This window comes from Salvelinus namaycush, chromosome 4, assembly GCF_016432855.1.
Source record: "Salvelinus namaycush isolate Seneca chromosome 4, SaNama_1.0, whole genome shotgun sequence".
NCBI classification, from domain to species: Eukaryota; Metazoa; Chordata; class Actinopteri; order Salmoniformes; family Salmonidae; genus Salvelinus; species Salvelinus namaycush.
Window position 1 is genome coordinate 61751397 of NC_052310.1, and position 19025 is coordinate 61770421.

The 19025-nt window shown below is 45.5% G+C and overlaps 1 protein-coding gene across 1 annotated transcript in view; it reads right to left on the bottom strand.

The window, feature by feature from the left end:
- The window catches only part of zgc:171482 (zinc finger protein), a 96988-nt gene that overhangs the window by 27407 nt on the left and 50556 nt on the right, over positions 1-19025 (bottom strand). The window lies entirely within an intron of this gene.

A 19025-nucleotide genomic window follows, 5' to 3' on the forward strand; every position in this document is an offset into this window, starting at 1 on the left:
CTCAACCCAATAGAGATGGTTTGGGATGAGATGGACTGCAGAGTGAAGGAAAAGCAGCCAACAAGTGCTCAGCATATCTGGGAACTCCTTCAAGACTGTTGGAAAATCATTCCAGGTGAAGCTGGTTGAGAGAATGCCAAGAGTGTGCAACGCTGTCATCAAGGAAAATGGTGGCTACTTTGAAGAATCTCAAATATAAAATATATTTTGATTTGTTTAACAATTTTTGGGTCGCTACATGATTCCATATGTGTTATTTCATAGTTTTGATGTAGTAAAAATAAAGAAAAACCCTGGAATGAGTAGGTGTGTCCAAACTTTTGACTGGTACTGTAAATGAGTGTGTGGATGTGTGTGAATGATGTCAATGCTGCATACTTGTTTCCATGAATATAACGTTTTTGATTAATGTTTCCGAGACGACGGGCCCGGGCTGACCGAATGCTGCTTCGTAAATAAACACACACACACACACACTGTGACTCCGTGGTGCGTAGTGAATAATGTCATCATCCGGGAGGCCACAGCGTGTTCTAACACATGATAATTACACACAGAGAATGCCCTCCAGTCATGAGCTGCCTTCCAGTCATGAGCTGCACTCCAGTCAGGAGCTGCCCTCCAGTCATGAGCTGCCCTCCAGTCATGAGCTGCCTTCCAGTCATGAGCTGCCCTACAGTCATGAGCTGCCACTCAGTCATGAGCTGCCACTCAGTCATGAGCTGCCACTCAGTCATGAGCTGCCCTCCAGTCATGAGCTGCCTTCCAGTCATGAGCTGCACTCCAGTCATGAGCTGCCTTCCAGTCATGAGCTGCACTCCAGTCATGAGCTGCCTTCCAGTCATGAGCTGCAAACCAGTCATGAGCTGCCTTCCAGTCATGAGCTGCCCTCCAGTCATGAGCTGCCTTCCAGTCATGAGCGGCCTTCCAGTCATGAGCTGTCCTACAGTCATGAGCTGCCCTACAGTCGTGAGCTGCCCTCCAGTCGTGAGCTGCCCTCCAGTCGTGAGCTGCCTTCCAGTCGTGAGCTGCCTTCCAGTCGTGAGCTGCCTTCCAGTCGTGAGCTGCCTTCCAGTCGTGAGCTGCCCTACAGTCATGAGCTGCCCTACAGTCATGAGCTGCCCTACAGTCATGAGCTGCCACTCAGTCATGAGCTGCCACTCAGTCATGAGCTGCCACTCAGTCCGGGGCTGCCACTCAGTCCGGAGCTGCCACTCAGTCCGGAGCTGCCACTCAGTCCGGAGCTGCCACTCAGTCCGGAGCTGCCATTCGTCCTGAGCTGCCTTTCTGTCCGGAGTTGCCCCTCTGTCCTGAGCTACCTCTCTGTCCTGAGCTACCTCTCTGTCCTGAGCTACCTCTCTGTCCTGAGCTACCTCCTAAATCATGTGGGGGCCTTGGGGAGGATTCTTAGGCCAAGGTCGTGGGCGAGGGTCGCCACTCAAAGGACGCTAAGGAGGGGGACAAAGACAGTGGTGGAGTGGTGTCCTCGTTCACCGCCGGAGCCGCCACCGCGGACAGATGCCCACCCAGACCCTCCCCTTGAGTTTTAGGGGTGCGTTCAGAGTCCGCACCTCGGGGGGGGGGGGGGGGGGGTACTGTAACGTCCTGACCAGAGTTCTTATGTGTTTTGCTTGTTTAGTGTTGGTCAGGACGTGAGCTGGGTGGGAATTCTATGTTGTGTGTCTAGTTCGTCTGTTTCTGTGTTCAGCCTAATATGGTTCTCAATCAGAGACAGCTGTCAATCGTTGTCCCTGATTGAGAATCATATATAGGTGGCTTGTTTTGTGTTGGGGATTGTGGGTGGTTGTTTCCTGTCTCTGTGTTTGTGTTCTGCACCAGATAGGTCTGTATCGGTTTGCCACTTTTGTTATTTTGTATTTGTTTAGTGTTCACAGTAGTTTTGTTAATTAAACATGTTGAGGACTGGCTACGCTGCGTGTTGGTCCGATCCCTGTTTCACCCCCTCTTCTAGTGAAGAGAGGGAAGGCCGCCGTTACAACAGTTTACAATCTAGTGTTACTCCAAGCAGTTTAGTCATCTCAACTTGCTCAATTTCCACATTATTTATTACAAGACTTAGTTGAGGTTTAGGGTTTAGTGAGTGTTTTGTTCCAAATACAATGCTTTTAGTTTTAGAAATATTTAGGGCTAACTTATTCCTTGCCATCCACTCTGAAACTAACTGCAGCTCTTTGTTGAGTGTTGCAGTCATTTCAGTCGCTGTGTTAGCTGATGTGTATAGTGTTGAGTCATTCGCATACATAGAAACTCTGGCTTTACACAAAGTCAGTGGTATGTCATTAGTAAAAATTGTTAGTAAAATGATTGCCTAAACTTAATGGTTTAACCTTATCCAAAATCTTAACCCTTAATCTTTAAAATTTGACATTTGGAGAAACCGAACGATACTGAGCAGAAGAAGTCAACCAAGGGTGTCAAAAGCACTTCGAAATGTGATGTTTGGAGCATCTTCGAAATTTGACGTTTGGAGAAACTTAAATAAATGTCTAATTCTGCTGTGAGACTGTGAGAGCCTGTTGTGAGTTTTATGAACATACGGTATGTGTTTGTGGACATACGGTATGTGTTTCGGAAGAAGAGGAGGAGTAGGGATTGGACCAAAGCGCAGCGTGGAATGTAGACATAATTAAGTTTATTAAAGTAAATACGAAAACCGAAAACACTTCAACAAACTACAAAATAACAAACGCACGTAGACTGACCTAAAACATGAGAACTTACATATAACACGAAGAACGCACGAACAGGTACAGACTACAACAAACGAACGAACAAACCGAAACAGTCCCGTGTGGTGCAACATACACAGACACGGAAGACAGGCACCCACAAACAAACAGTGTGAACAGCCTACCTTTATATGGTTCTCAATCAGAGGAAACGTCAAACACCTGTCCCTGATTGAGAACCATATAAGGCTAATTACCACTAACCTAAACATAGAAACACAAAACATAGAATGCCCACCCCAACTCACGCCCTGACCAACTAAACACATACAAAATTAACAGAAAACAGGTCAGGAACGTGACAGAACCCCCCCCCTCAAGGTGCGAACTCCGGACGCACCACCAAAAGTCTAGGGGAGGGTCTGGGTGGGCATCTGTCCACGGTGGCGGCTCAGGCTCTGGGCGTGGTCCCCATCCCACCATAATCCCCGCTTCTTTATCCCCCTCACAATGACCACCCTCCAAATAACCCCACCTAAATTAAGGGGCATCACCGGGATAAGGAGCATCACCGGGATAAGGAGCATCACCGGGATAAGGAGCAGCACCGGGATAAGGGGCAGCACCGGGATAAGGGGCAGCTCCGGACTGAGGGACGGCAGCTCCGGACTGAGGGACGGCAGCTCCGGACTGAGGGACGGCAGCTCCGGACTGAGGGACGGCAGCTCCGGACTGAGGGACGGCAGCTCCGGACTGAGGGACGGCAGCACCGGACTGGATGGCGGATCCTGGCTGGCTGGCTCTGGCGGATCCTGGCTGGATGGCGGCTCTGGCGGATCCTGGCTGGATGACGGCTCTGGCGGATCCTGGCTGGATGACGGCTCTGGCGGATCCTGGCTGGATGACGGCTCTGGCGGATCCTGGCTGGATGACGGCTCTGGCGGATCCTGGCTGGATGACGGCTCTGGCGGATCCTGGCTGGATGACGGCTCTGGCGGATCCTGGCTGGATGACGGCTCTGGCTGGTCATGGCTGGATGACGGCTCTGGCTGGTCATGGCTGGATGACGGCTCTGGCTGGTCATGGCTGGATGACGGCTCTGGCTGGTCATGGCTGGATGACGGCTCTGGCTGGTCATGGCTGGATGACGGCTCTGGCTGGTCATGGCTCGCTGACGGCTCTGGCTGATCCTGTCTGGCGGAAGGCTCTGGCTGATCCTGTCTGGCGGAAGGCTCTGGCTGATCCTGTCTGGCGGAAGGCTCTGGCTGATCCTGTCTGGCGGAAGGCTCTGGCTGATCCTGTCTGGCAGAAGGCTCTGGCTGATCCTGTCTGGCGGAAGGCTTTGGCTGCTCCTGTCTGGCGGAAGGCTCTAGCGGCTCCTGTCTGGCGGAAGGCTCTAGCGGCTCCTGTCTGGCGGAAGGCTCTAGCGGCTCCTGTCTGGCGGAAGGCTCTAGCGGCTCCTGTCTGGCAGACGGCTCTGAAGGCTCATGGCAGACGGGCGGCTTTGCAGGCTCATGGCAGACGGACGGCTTTGAAGGCTCAGTACCGACGGGCAGTTCATGCGGCGCTTGGCAGACGGACAGTTCAGACGGCGTTGGGCAGACGGGCAGTTCAGGCGCCGTTGGGCAGACGGGCAGTTCAGGCGCCGCTTGGCAGACGGGCAGTTCAGGCGCCGCTTGACAGACGGCAGACTCTGGCCGGCTGAGACGCACTGTAGGCCTGGTGCGTGGTACCGGAACTGGAGGTACCGGGCTAAGGACACGCACCATCAGGCTAGTGCGGGGAACAACAACAGGGCACACTGGACTCTCAAGGCGTACTATAGGCCTGGTGCGTGGTACCGGCACTGGTGTTACCGGGCTGAGGGCACGCACATCAGGGCGAGTACGGGGAGAAGGAACAGTGCGTACAGGGCTCTGGAGACGCACAGGAGGCTTGATGCGTGGTGCCGGGACTGGAGGCACTGGGCTGGAGACACGCACCACAGGGAGAGTGCGTGGAGGAGGAACAGGGCTCTGGAGACGCACTGGAAGCCTGGTGCGTGGTGTAGGCACAGGTGGTACTGGGCTGGAGCGGGGAGGTGGCGCCGGAAATACCGGACCGTGCAGGCGTACTGGCTCCCTTGAGCACTGAGCCTGCCCAACCTTACCTGGTTGTATGCTCCCCGTCGCCCGACCAGTGCGGGGAGGTGGAATAACCCGCACCGGGCTATGTAGGCGAACCGGGGACACCATGCGTAAGGCTGGTGCCATGTAAGCCGGCCCGAGGAGACGCACTGGTGGCCAGATGTGTAGAGCCGGCTTCATGGCACTTGGCTCAATGCTCAATCTGGCCCGGCCGATACGAGGAGCTGGTATGTACCGCACCGGGCTATGCACACGTACAGGAGACACCATGCGCTCTACTGCGTAACACGGTGTCTGCCCGTACTCTCGCTCTCCACGGTAAGTACAGGGAGTGGGCGCAGGTCTCCTACCTGACTTCGCCACTCTCCCTCTTAGCCCCCCCCCCCCCAAGACATTTTTGGGGTTTACTCACAGGCTTCCTTGCTAGTCGAGTACCCTCATAACTCCGGTTCCTCTCTCCGGTTGCCTCTGCTCTCCTAATCGCCTCCAGCTGTTCCCATGGGAGGCGATCTCTTCCAGCTTGGATCTCCTCCCATGTGTAGCAACCCTTGCCGTCCAAAACATCCTCCCATGTCCACGAGTCCTGGTTTCTTTGCCGCTGTTGCTGGTTCCTCTCACGCTGCTTGCTCCATGGTTGGTGGGTGATTCTGTAACGGCTGTCCTCCTCCTCTTCGGAAGAAGAGGAGGAGTAGGGATTGGACCAAAGCGCAGCGTGGAATGTAGACATAATTAAGTTTATTAAAGTAAATACGAAAACCGAAAACACTTCAACAAACTACAAAATAACAAACGCACGTAGACTGACCTAAAACATGAGAACTTACATATAACACGAAGAACGCACGAACAGGTACAGACTACAACAAACGAACGAACAAACCGAAACAGTCCCGTGTGGTGCAACATACACAGACACGGAAGACAGTCACCCACAAACAAACAGTGTGAACAGCCTACCTTTATATGGTTCTCAATCAGAGGAAACGTCAAACACCTGTCCCTGATTGAGAACCATATAAGGCTAATTACCACTAACCTAAACATAGAAACACAAAACATAGAATGCCCACCCCAACTCACGCCCTGACCAACTAAACACATACCAAATTAACAGAAAACAGGTCAGGAACGTGACAGCGTGAGAGAGTAATAGAATAATATATTCTGTTATATCCTCTTCTCTTCAGCTCTAACCTCAGTCCCCAGACTCATTGGTAACTATATAACCCATACTGCATTTATCTGGTCCATGAATAAATATACTATTCACTGACTGAGAGTTAAACCAGGTGAGAATGCCAGTATTAAATTGAATGAATTACGAAACAATAGAAAAGCTGTATTAAAAAATGTGTCCTGTTGCATAGACCATAAAGAAATAAAGTAATGTAGAAATAATATGTAGAGTGGGAGAGGAGAGCATGTAAGAGGAGTGTGTGTGTGGTGTGTGTGTGTGTGTTTGTGTGTGTGTGGTGTGCATACGGGTGTGTGCATGTGCATCTAAGTTTGAACTTAATTTCCCCTTAGTTGAATCACAAAATGCCTTCAGAAAGTATTCAAACTAGAGATGCACCGATACAAAATTTTTGGCCGATACCGGTACCCAATATTTTCCTTGACAAAAAAAAAAACAATACCGATAACGATATTTAAATTTTTTGCGGCATTTTAAGCATTCTAATACAGTTAAATAGTTAACACACACACATGGACGCAGTGGTCACTACAGTCCCTGTTTTGAATCCAGGCTGTATCACATCCGGCCGTGATTGGGAGTCCCATAGGGCTGCGCACAATTGGCCCAGTGTCGTCCGGGTTTGGCCGGGGTAGGCCGTCACTGGAAATAAGAATTTGTTCTTAACTTTCTTGCCTAGTTAATAAAGATTACACACACACACCACACTGACCAAAAGGTTATTTTGTTGGCATTTACGTATGTACCCATTACCAGTAAAACATAATCAAAACCTACAGTATTTATTTTACTTACTTGCTGTGCTGTTTCGTTGTTCATTTGTTCAGTCGTTTCATTCTCAACTAGGATTTCTCATACTATGGAATGCCGTTTGGGTCTTTGCGTGTCAAATAGCACTATTTGACGTGTAAAATAAGCTTGTTGACCAATCAGTACCTGAATATGACTGCACATCACATAATAATTTAACACGTTCATAATTGTTTTAACCTTTACTTAACACCCATCCCGGATCCGGGAGCATCCTCATCAGTAAAAGCTGACTAGCATAGCCTAGCATAGGGCCACAAGTAAATAATAGCATATAAATATCATGAAATCACAAGTCCAATACAGCAAATCAAAGATAAACATCTTGTGAATCCAGCCATCATTTCCGATTTTTAAAATGTTTTACAGCGAAAACACAATATGTATTTCTATTAGCTAACCACAATAGCCAAAGACTCAACCGCATATTTTCACCATGTTTCTACCGCATAGGTAGCTATCACAAAACCGACCAAATAGAGATATAATTAGTCACTAACCAAGAAACAACTTCATCAGATGACAGTCTTATAACATGTTATACAATAAATTTATGTTTTGTTCGAAAATGTGCATATTTGAGGTATAAATCATAGTTTTACATTGCAGCTACCATCAAAAATATCACCAAAGCAGCCAGAATAATTACAGAGAGCAACGTGAAATACATAAATACTCATCATAAAACATTTATGAAAAATACATGGTGTACAGCAAATGAAAGATAAATATCTTGTGAATCCAGCCAATATTTCCGATTTTTGAAGTGTTTTACAGCGAAAACACAATATAGCATTATATTAGCTTACCACAATAGCCAAACACACAACCGCATGTATTCACCGCATAGATAGCATTCGCAAAAACCAGCAAAAGATATAAAATTAATCATTAACCTTGACCAACTTCATCAGATGACAGTCTTATAACATCAGGTTATACAATACACTTATGTTTTGTTCGAAAATGTACATATTTAGAGCTGCAAACCGTGGTTATACATTGTGAATATGTAGCATCGATTCACCAGAATGTCCGGAGCTATTTTGGACACTCACCTAATCTGACCAAAGAACTCATCATAAACTTTACATAAAAATACTTGTTGTATGGCAAATGAAAGATACACTGGTTCTTAATGCAACCGCCGTGTTCGATTTTTAAAAATAACTTTACCATAACAAACAGCTTGCGTTATTGCAAGACAGCGCCCGCCAAAACGGCAGAGAATAGGACTAACATTTTCCACAGAAATACGAAATAACATCATAAATTGTTCTTACTTTTGTTGAGCTTCCATCAGAATCTTGTACAAGGAGTCCTAGGTCGAGGATAAATCGTTGTTTGGTTTTATAATGTCCTTTTCTCCTGTCGAATTCGTGCCACAATGCTAGCCAATGTTGATGACGTTCCCAGTTTCTCTCGAAGCAAAGAACGGAAAACTCCAAAAGTCCCAATAAACGTTGAATAAACTGATGAAACTCGGTTGAAAAAACCTACTTTATGAAGTTTTTCTAATATGTATCAAATAAAAACAGAGCCGGAGATATTAGCCGTGTATACCGAACGCTTATCATAAGACAATATGGAGGTGCTTCCCGCGCCTAGGTAGAGAAAGGAAATTCTGGACACGTCATTCCAAGAGCTCTTGTTCGACCTCAGATCAAGCTAGACACCCCATTCCACCTTCCACTGCCTGTTGACATCTAGTGGAAGGCGTATGAAGTGCATGCATATCGATAAATATTAGGCAATTGAATAGGTAGGCCCTGAAACAGAGCCTCGTTTTCAGATTTTTCACTTCCTGTCTGGAAGTTTGCTGCAAAATGAGTTCTGTTTTACTCACAGCGCCCCCCTATTGACAAGAAGTTTTAATGTAGTTATTACATATTGATTACACTATCACTCGTATTTCATATGTCACAACGATTCATCGATACGCATGCTGTGATGCTGGTAAAGTTGTCTAGCACACCTACAGTGCTGGTCTTTAAAAAAAGCTAGCTGAAAAAAAAAAGCATGGATGCAAACAATGTTTTTCCCCAAAAACATAGCAAAACGACATAATCTGTTTCAGTAGCTATAGTTAGCTAGCTAACTATATAGCTAGGTGTCATCATTTAAAATAACCCTAATTTATGAGACAGTTCTTATTTTATTAATGGTGGTCGGACCCATCTATGTGAAGCTAGCCACAATAAGGATTAGTCACAATAGTGGACTTTGCGGTTAGCCTTCAAAATAAAAGTATGTCATTGACATGATGCAAATGAATACAAATAGAAGAATTATGCCATAATTGAATAGATCATGCTAAACGAGGTTGGAATGTTGTTATATAAAATCAACAAAACACAATCATTTGTTAATTTGACAAAAATCTGTTTCACTGTACAGCCTTACCCCATGTCATTGATCCACAATCTATAGGTATGAGTCTACTCAGTGACACCCAGAAAACATTGGCGTCGTAGCTCTTATTGCGGGACTCTGAAACAACTGTGAATTGAGCCACATTTATTGTCTATGTGTATTGAACACTATTCCCGAGGGAAAAACAATACTGTGTGGATGTTTTGGAGTCTGATAACTCTGAGGAGGACGTTGGGAAAAAATATCTTGGGGATTGAGTAGACTGATACCCCATTTCACTGATCCCCAATCCTTAGGAAAAGCTGTACAGTGCAATATGAATGTCAATACACACAATAGGCTGACTGGGGAGGTGATTTCACACAGTCCCGTGATAAGAGCTACAACGTTAATATTTGCGTAAACTCTTCACAGTTGTGTTCAGTGGGTGTCACCGAGTAGACCCCATTTCATTGCTTCACATTCCAACCTTATTTAACATTATCTAGTCTAAATATGGGATGATTCCAACAATTGTAACCTTCTGCATCACGTTCAAAGAGGTACCTGTATGTTGTTATGATCACACCACGTCTCGTTAATCATAAGGCATACGCCCTTCTTCTTACCAGAGAGATGCTTAATGGAAAAATTGTTGTAATCAATTTATCACTAGCCACTTTATATTATATAATGTTTACTTACCCTACATTACTCATCTCATATGTATATACTGTACGCTATACCATCTACTGCATCTTGCCATCTTGATGTAATGTATCACTAGCCACTTTAAACAATGCCACTTCATATAATGTTTTCATACCCTACATTACTCATCTCATATGTATATACTGTACTCTATACCATCTACTGCATCTTGCCATCTTGATGTAATGTATCACTAGCCACTTTAAACAATGCCGCTTTATATGTTTTCATACCCTACATTACTCATCTCATATGTATATACTGTACTCTATACCATCTACTGCATCTTGCCTATGCCGTTCGGCCATCACTTATTTATATATTTTTATGTACATATTCGTATTCATTCCTTTACACTTGTGTGTATAAGGTAGTTGTTGTGAAATTGTTAGGTTATATTACTTGTTAGATTAAGATTAGATTACTGCATGGTCAGAACTAGAAGCACAAGCATTTCGCTACACTTGCATTAACACCTGCTAACCATGTGTATGTGACAAATAAATTTGATTTGATTTGACTTTTATTTTGAAGGCAAACCGCAAATTCCACTATTGTGCCTAATCCTTATTGTGGCTAGCTTCACAACACATAACCCGGGCCGGTCGAGCCTCACTAGCCAGATGAAGCTAGCTGGCTGCTTATAACGTAAGCTTTGAGCAACAGGGTTAAGTAGATGGCTAGCTATTTATTTTCATGAACTGACGTTCAATTTGAATAGGCGAACAAACAGTGGCTACCTAGCTAATACTTACTCACAAGGATTCCTAAATCATTGCTATGAATAATGACTGCACTCAGCTAGCAATGAGGAATCGGCCCAGAAGCGGCCCTCTTCAATGGGGCCAGAACTGATTGAATCGGTCCGGAATCGGGTGTCGGACTCGGCCCTGAATCAAAATGAATGACTGCCCAGAATCGGCCCATATACATCAGGTTCTGGTTTCCGTCTACCAGAATTCAGCCGACTTTGTCGACATCTTACCAGAATCTCACCAGAAGCAGCCCGATGCAAATTTAAATAAATGTATACAAAATTATCCAATTTAGTAATTTTAAATATTACTATTATACATTTTATACATACAAATTCTACCCATCCACAAAAAAAAAATTGTGTCGGAGGAAACACCATACATCTGGTGACCGTGTCAGCGTGCATGCGCCTAGCCCTCCACAGGAGTCGCTACAGCGCGATAGGACAAGGACATCCCGGCCGGCAAAACTCTCCCCTAACTCGGACAACGCTGGGCCAACTGTGCATCGACTCACGGGTCTCGAACCAGCATCTGTAGAAACGCAGTTTGCACTGCGATGCAGTATCTTAGACCGCTGCGCCACTCGGGAAGTTCCATCCACAAAGTTTTAATGCTTATCAATTGCCTTGCACAAAGTATCAAAATACTAAAATACTACAGATTTAAATGTTAATTGTATTTTTGATCACAGAACAATGAGGAAAATATGGAAAAATAAATAAATAATGAAATGTTAATTGTATAAAGCAGCCCGTGTAATCATCTGCCAGAGAGTAGCCCCAATCGGCCTGAGCCCCAAGTAATACATTTGGGCCAGATAACTCCCACACGAAATTGACCCGAGCCCCAAGTAATAGACTTGGGCTAGATAACTCACACCGGAATCGGCCCGAGCTCAATCCCCGCATCCTAGCCATAAGTAATACTGCCGAAGGCGGCCCAGACTCGGGCCACATGATGTCGGCCAAGTCTGACTCTCAGCCGAGTGCCCCGACTCTCAGCCGGAATTGGCCCAGATCCACTGTGCTAGCTGGGCAGTTTCTACTTGTCATTGTTTTCAGGCTGGTTGTATTGTTGCTAGCTAGGTACCAAGCTAAGCTAGCTACCCCAGAAGTTGCGATCAAACAAATAATGCTTTGTTACCAACGCAGTATTGTAAACACATCATTCGTGGCCGGTGTTTGCTTGTTTGAATAGTATTTTGTACAGCTTTGACAGTGCTACTGATAGCAATGGTGACGTTTGTCTTGCATGTGCAAATTCAGAACACACAACATTCTTTAATAGAACTGTGCTATTTAATGTGTCAACTTAAAAGCTTATTTAACGCGTCATATAGTGATATTGGACTCGTCCAATGTAACTCCGGGAGGGCAACATGTGTACCGTTGCTCGACCAGTCGGCGAAAGCCAACATCATCCACGACAGAGAACGATTGATTGTCAAGGACAACAAATTCCATTATCTTGGCGTTAATGGATTTCGCCTTTGAGTTGTATCGCTGAAATGTTCTTACTCTTTCAAATGACTGCTCGACTTGTTGACTGCTTGATCCACACAGCAGACATTGTGGGCTAGGTTAGGAATGCTGTGTTGCACTTGTAGCGCAAAATTTTACGTGGCGTCATTACGTCATGTACCTACGTTATATAGGTCAGCTTTGACATCGGTTTTGCACATCGACGTTAAACTAGACATCGGGCCGATACAGATGTTGGCATTTGTAGCCAATAACGGCCGATTCCAATATGTTCACCGATATATCGTGCATCCCTAATTACAAGCGTACCCATAACATGAAGCAGTCACCACTATGCTTGAAAATATGGAGAGTGGTACTTAGTAATGTATTGTATTGGATTTGCCCCAAACATTATATTTTTGGGTTCTAAGCTGACATATGGAATTGTTTTAACCCTTGTGTTGTCATAATGGTAAAAAATGACCCGCAACTATGTTTAACAGAAGAGAAACCCCCCTAAATGATCTTTTTTCAACTTAACATTTGATGACTTTTCATAGGGTGACCCCAACATTAGAAAAAGTGAAACATTGCCTTTGTTCATATTTCCATGAAAGCTGTACACCACCAGGGTACAAAGATTGTCTTAGGGTCATTTTTGACCCGGCAGTAATAAAATCATTTACACACCACAAAAACCACAAAGACACACACTCACAATGAGAAATTGAGATTATGTGCTACTGATTGAACTCAAACTAAAAATGTATTGTGCATGTGCAGCATCTCCCCTCCACGACCCCACACGTGACTGAAGTTCACAGACAAAATAAACACAATTTCAGACAAAATAAACATTTCTTGAAAGCATTGTTTACTAATGGGGAATGCAGTTAGAGGCTATAAAGGTGATGCAGATGATAGTCCCCGCAGTTCTCTCTTTGCTGAGCCATGAGTGCACGTTTCAGTGCCCAACAGGTCGTAGATCTGATTTTTTCAGAAGTCCAAGAGGAACACGAGAACAATGATTTAGAAGAGGATGAGGTATCTGAAGAAGAAGATGAGGAAGAATACAACCCAGAGCACGATGCATCATCTTCAGATGAAGAAGAAATCCCCCAAGCTGAAACAGAGACATTTTTGTCAAAGAACAGCAAAATAACATGGTCCTTGTCACCATATGACAACCAGGGCAGGATGGCAGCACAAAATGTCATAAGAATGACCCCAAGGCCCACAAGACATGCAGTTGCCCACGCCCAGGACATCGCCTCAACATTCTACATGTTCATCACACCAGCCATCGAAAAAATCATCCTGGAGATGACAAATTTGGAGGGTTTCCACAGATATGGGGACAACTGGAAAAGGATGGATGAGATTGACCTGCGTGGGCCTCCCGGGTGGCGCAGTGGTCTAGGGCACTGCATCGCAGTGCTAACTGCGCCACCAGAGTCTCTGGGTTCGCGCCCAGGCTCTGTCGCAGCCGGCCGCGACCGGGAGGTCCGTGGGGCGACGCACAATTGGGCTAGCGTCGTCCGGGTTAGGGTGGGTTTGGCCGGTAGGGATATCCTTGTCTCATCGCGCTCCAGCGACTCCTGTGGCGGGCCGGGCGCAGTGCGCGCTAACCAAGGGGGCCAGGTGCACGGTGTTTCCTCCGACACATTGGTGCGGCTGGCTTCCGGGTTGGAGGCGCGCTGTGTTAAAGAAGCAGTGCGGCTAGGTTGGGTTGTGCTTCGGAGGACGCATGGCTTTCGACCTTCGTCTCTCCCGAGCCCGTACGGGAGTTGTAGCGATGAGACAAGATAGTAATTACTAGCGATTGGATACCACGAAAATTGGGGAGAAAAGGGGATAAAAAAAAAAGAAAAAAAAAAAAAAAAAAAAGAGATTGACCTGCGTGCCTACATAGGGCTGCTAATCTTAGTGGGTGTGTATACAGTAGGTCCCGAGGCGAGGCTACATGTAGTCTCTGGGATGCAAAGAGTGGAAGGGCGATTTTCCGTGCCACGATGCCACTGAAAGTCTTTCACACGTTCTCAAGAATGCTACTATATGACAACCGTGAGTCAAGACCTGCAAGACGTGTGAGAGACAAACTGGCGGACATAAGAGAGGTCTGGGAGAAGTGGATGGAGTGTCTGCCATACCTCTACAACCCTGGGACTGAATTAACAGTGGATGAGCAACTGGTTCCATTCAGAGGTACATTATTATTTTCAAATCTGTAATGTAAGTGATTTTCACTATTAATTGTATTATGTATTGCTGTAATATCATTGATTTATGTGATTGTTTTCTGTGACACTGATACTAATTACTGATAGTAATCTCTTTTGTCAAAAGGTCGCTGTCCTTTCCGGCAGTATATGCCCAGCAAGCCAGCAAAGTATGGCATCAAGATATGGGTGGACTGTGATGCACAATCCAGCTACGCTTGGAAGATGCAAGTCTACACAGGGAAGCCGACCAGTGGAGGCCCGGAGAAGAACCAGGGGATAAGGGTTGTGCTTGATATGACAGATGGACTGAGGGGATTGTCACGTGTGACAATTTCTTCACCTCTTATGAACTCAGCCAGCAGGTCCTGAAGAGGAAGATCACCATGGTTGGCACAGTTAGAAAGAACAAGCCTGAGCTCCCCCCTGCACTCCTCACAGCAAGCCTGGACAAGGTGATTGGAACTTACAGCTGCAGGAGGATGACTGACCGCTGGCCCCTGGTCATCTTCCATAACATAATTGATGTGTCCTCATAAAATGTCTTCGTGATATACTGTATATTACATTTTTTTCACCTTTATTTAACCAGGTAGGCCAGTTGAGAACAAGTTCTCATTTACAACTGCGACCTGGCCAAGATAAAGCAAAGCAGTGCGACAAAAACAACACAGAGTTACACATGGGATAAACAATCATACAGTCAATAACACAATAGAAAATCTGTATACAGTGTGTGCAAATGAAGTAAAGAGGTAAGGCAAAAAATAGGCCATAGTGTCGAAGTAATTACAATTGAGCAATTTACACTGGAGTGATATATGGGCAGATGAGGATGTGCAAGTAGAAATACTGGTGTGCAAAAGAGCAGAAAAACAAAAACAAATATGGGGATGAGGTAGGGAGCTGGTTGGATGGGCTATTTACAGATGGGCTGTGTACAGCTGCAGCGATCGGTAAGCTGCTCTGACAGATGACACTTAAAGTTAGTGAGGGAGATATAAGTCTCCAACTTCAGTGATTTTTGCAATTCATTCCAGTCATTGGCAGCAGAGAACTGGAAGGAAAGGCGGCCAAAGCAGGTGTTGGCTTTGGGGATGACCAGTGAAATATACCTGCTGGAGCTTGTGCTACGGGTGGGTATTGCTATGGTGACCAGTGAGCTGAGATAAGGCGGAGCTATACCTAGCAAAGACTTATAGATGACCTGGAGCCAGTGGGTTTGGCGACGAATATGTAGCGAGGACCAGCCGACTAGAGCATACAGGTCGCAGTGGTGGGGAGCATATGGGGCTTTGGTGACAAAACAGATAGCACTGTGATAGACTGCATCCAATTTGCTGAGTAGAGTGTTGGAGGATATATTGTAAATGACATCGCTGAAGACACGGATCGGTAGGATAGTCAGTTTTACGAGGGCATGTTTGGCAGTATGAGTGAAGGAGGCTTTGTTGTGAATTAGGAAGCCGATTGCAGATTTAACTTTGGATTGGATATGCTTAATGTGAGTCTGGAAGGAGAGTATACAGTCTAGCTAGACGTCTAGGTATTTATAGTTGTCCACATATTCTAAATCACAACCGTCCAGAGTAGTGATGCTAGTCGGGCGGGCGGTGCGGGTAGCGATCGGTTGAAGGGCATGCATTTCGTTTTTCTAGCATTTAAGAGCAGTTGGAGAACACGGAAGGAGTGTTGTATGGCGTTGATGCTCATTTGGAGGTTTGTTAACACAGTGTCCAAAGAAGGGCCAGATGTATACAGAATGGTGTCGTCTGCATAGAGGTGGATAAAAGAATCACCCGCAGCAAGAGCGACATCATTGATATATACAGAGAAAAGAGTCGGCCCGAGAATTGAACCCTGTGGCACCCCCATAGAGACTGCCAGAGGTGCGGACAACAGGCCCTCCGATTTGACACACTGAACTCTATCTGAGAAGTAGTTAGTGAACCAGGCGAGGCAGTCATTAGAGAAAACAAGGCTGTTGAGTCTGCCGATAAGAATACGGTGATTGGCAGAGTCAAAAGCCTTGGCCAGGTCGATGAAGATGGCTGCACAGTACTGTCTTTTATCAATGGCGGTTATGATATAATTTAAGACCTTGAGCGTGGCTGAGGTGCACCCGTGACCAGCTCGGAAACCAGATTGCATAGCGGAGAAGGTACGGTGAGATTCGAAATGGTCGGTGATCTGTTTGTTCACTTGACTTTCGAAGACTTTAGAAAGGCAGGGCAGGATGGATACAGGTCTGTAACAGTTTAGATCTAGAGTGTCTCCCGCGGCTTTCCAATCTTTAGGAATCTCAGATGATACGAAAGAGAGGTTGAACAGATTAGTAATAGGGGTTGCAACAATGGCGGCAGATAAATTTAGGAAGAGACTGTCCAGATTTTCTAGCCCAGCTGATTTGTGGGGATCCAGATTTTGCAGCTCTTTCAGAACATCAGCTGTCTGGACTTGGGTGAAGGAGAAGCGGAGGGGCATGGCGGGCCAGTTTCTGTGGGGGGTGCAGAGCTGTTGGCCGGGGTTGGGGTAGCCAGGTGTAAAGCATGGCCAGCCGTAGAGAAATGCTTATTGAAATTCTCAATTATCGTGGATTTTTCAGCGGTGACAGTGTTTCTTAGTCTCAGTGTAGTGGGCAGCTGGGAGGAGGTACTCTTATTCTCCATGGACTTTACAGTGTCCCAAAACATTTTGGAGTTAGTGCTGCAGGATGCAAATTTCTGTTTGAAAAAGCTAGCCTTTGCTTTCCTAACTGACTGTGTGTATTGATTCCTGACTTCCCTGAAAAGTTGCATATCGCGGGGACTATTCGAAGCTAGTGCAGTACGCCACAGGGTGTTTTTGTGCTGGTCAAGGGCAGTCAAGTCTGGAGTGAACCAAGGGCTGTATCTGTTCTTAGTTCTACATTTTTTTAAAGGGACATGCTTATTTAAGATGGTGAGGAAAGCACTTTTAAAGAACAACCAGGCATCCTCTACTGACGGGATGAGGTCAATATCCTTCCAGGATACCCGGGAACAAGATCAACCCTACCTGGATGCCTGATTAGCGGAACAAGAGGAGGGTGTTCCTGGAGCAGCTGGGATAGGCACTTGTAACCCCAAACATTCAAAGAAGGAAGCACCTCCCCCGCACAGCAGCCTCTGCAGCGCTTGTGAAAGCTGTTCAGGGGGCTGAATCTTGTCCTGACCAACCTGAGGCTGCAGTTGGGGCAGGCAAGAGGAGGATATGCCAATTCTGCCCCTGAAAGAAGGACTACAATGTGCTGCACATGTGAGAAATAAATCTGCAAAGTCCATGCACACACACTTGCATACTGTCCTACATGTGCTAATTAGAGTTGATTGATTTATGTTCGTCAAGTTTTTGTTTTGTATCTGTTATCTTATTTTATTCTTATTTATTGTTGTTGTTTATACACCTTGTGGGTGGGGGCAATGGTTCAAAAAACAGGAGAAGAATAGTATTTTGTAGTTGAATTCCTCATTGTACAGTATATAAGAATATATCACTATGTTGCCAAAAAAGTTCAAGACTGTTATTGTTTCCCTTCAATAAAATCCATTCAAATCTACTTTCTGCACATTTCTGGTACTTTCTTAGGCTATACAAGTGCTATCTCTTGCTACAAGTGCTATCTCTTACACATATGCAGTACCTTTAGCAATACTAATAATAATAATAATAAACCTCTACTTTAGTAAAGAAAACAATTATGACAGGTGTGTGGTAATAAAAACGAGTGGTGTCCACTGATTAAATGCAGTCTTTCTGCATTGCGAAGAGGGAAAATGGTCTGACAAACAGTGCTGTAGCTCTGCCACTTTCCACCGAAGATGCGGAAGGGGCCCATAGGCGGACGCGGTGGATTGAGACGCAGCCCATGCAAAAAAAAAGATATCTAGCTAAAACTGACGGATGTTGATGGGGATTTTTTAAATTATGTTACTTAGATTGACTCACTGGTGTCAATAGACTTTAGGGGGTCTATAAGCAAATGTTTACTCCTGAACATATTTAGGCCTGCCATAACAAAGGGGTTGAACACAAAACATGTTAAAAATATATTTCCACTTTGACATTATGGGGTATTGTGTGTAGGCCAGTGACAAAACAAAATGTGGAAAAGGGGGTGTGTTTCCTTTTTAGGTGGTTTGACTTGTCTGCACAGGGCACTGAGTCATTTGTAATTCTATATAATATAAAATATTTTTAATAATTGATGTAGTGATTAAGAGAAACATGCTGTTTAACTCCCACCTACACTAGTATAGTAGATCACTTACGGTCATATTGCACAGTGTGTAGGTGGAGCGATCAAATCAGATCACAGTGTGTGTGTGTGTGTGTGTCAGCTGCAATGCATGGGAAGCTAATGAAGATGATGAATGAGGCATGACAACATTAGTACCCTGGTAGTAGTCCTTAAGGATACATGCACCCACACACACACACCCACCCACACGCATACACATGCACACACACAGAGGACAGTGAAAGAGAGAGATGGGAGGGAGGTAGAGTAAAGAATATGTTTCAAAAAGAAGAAGAGGGGGACTGAGAACGGGATAGAAGTTGAGGAAAGGGAATGGAAAAATAAGAACATTCAGATCCTAAGGTGGACCTAAATTCCCTCTCTCGCTGTCTCACTGTATACCTTTTGCTCATCCGTCTTCTCTCTATTTCAAATGTTCAATA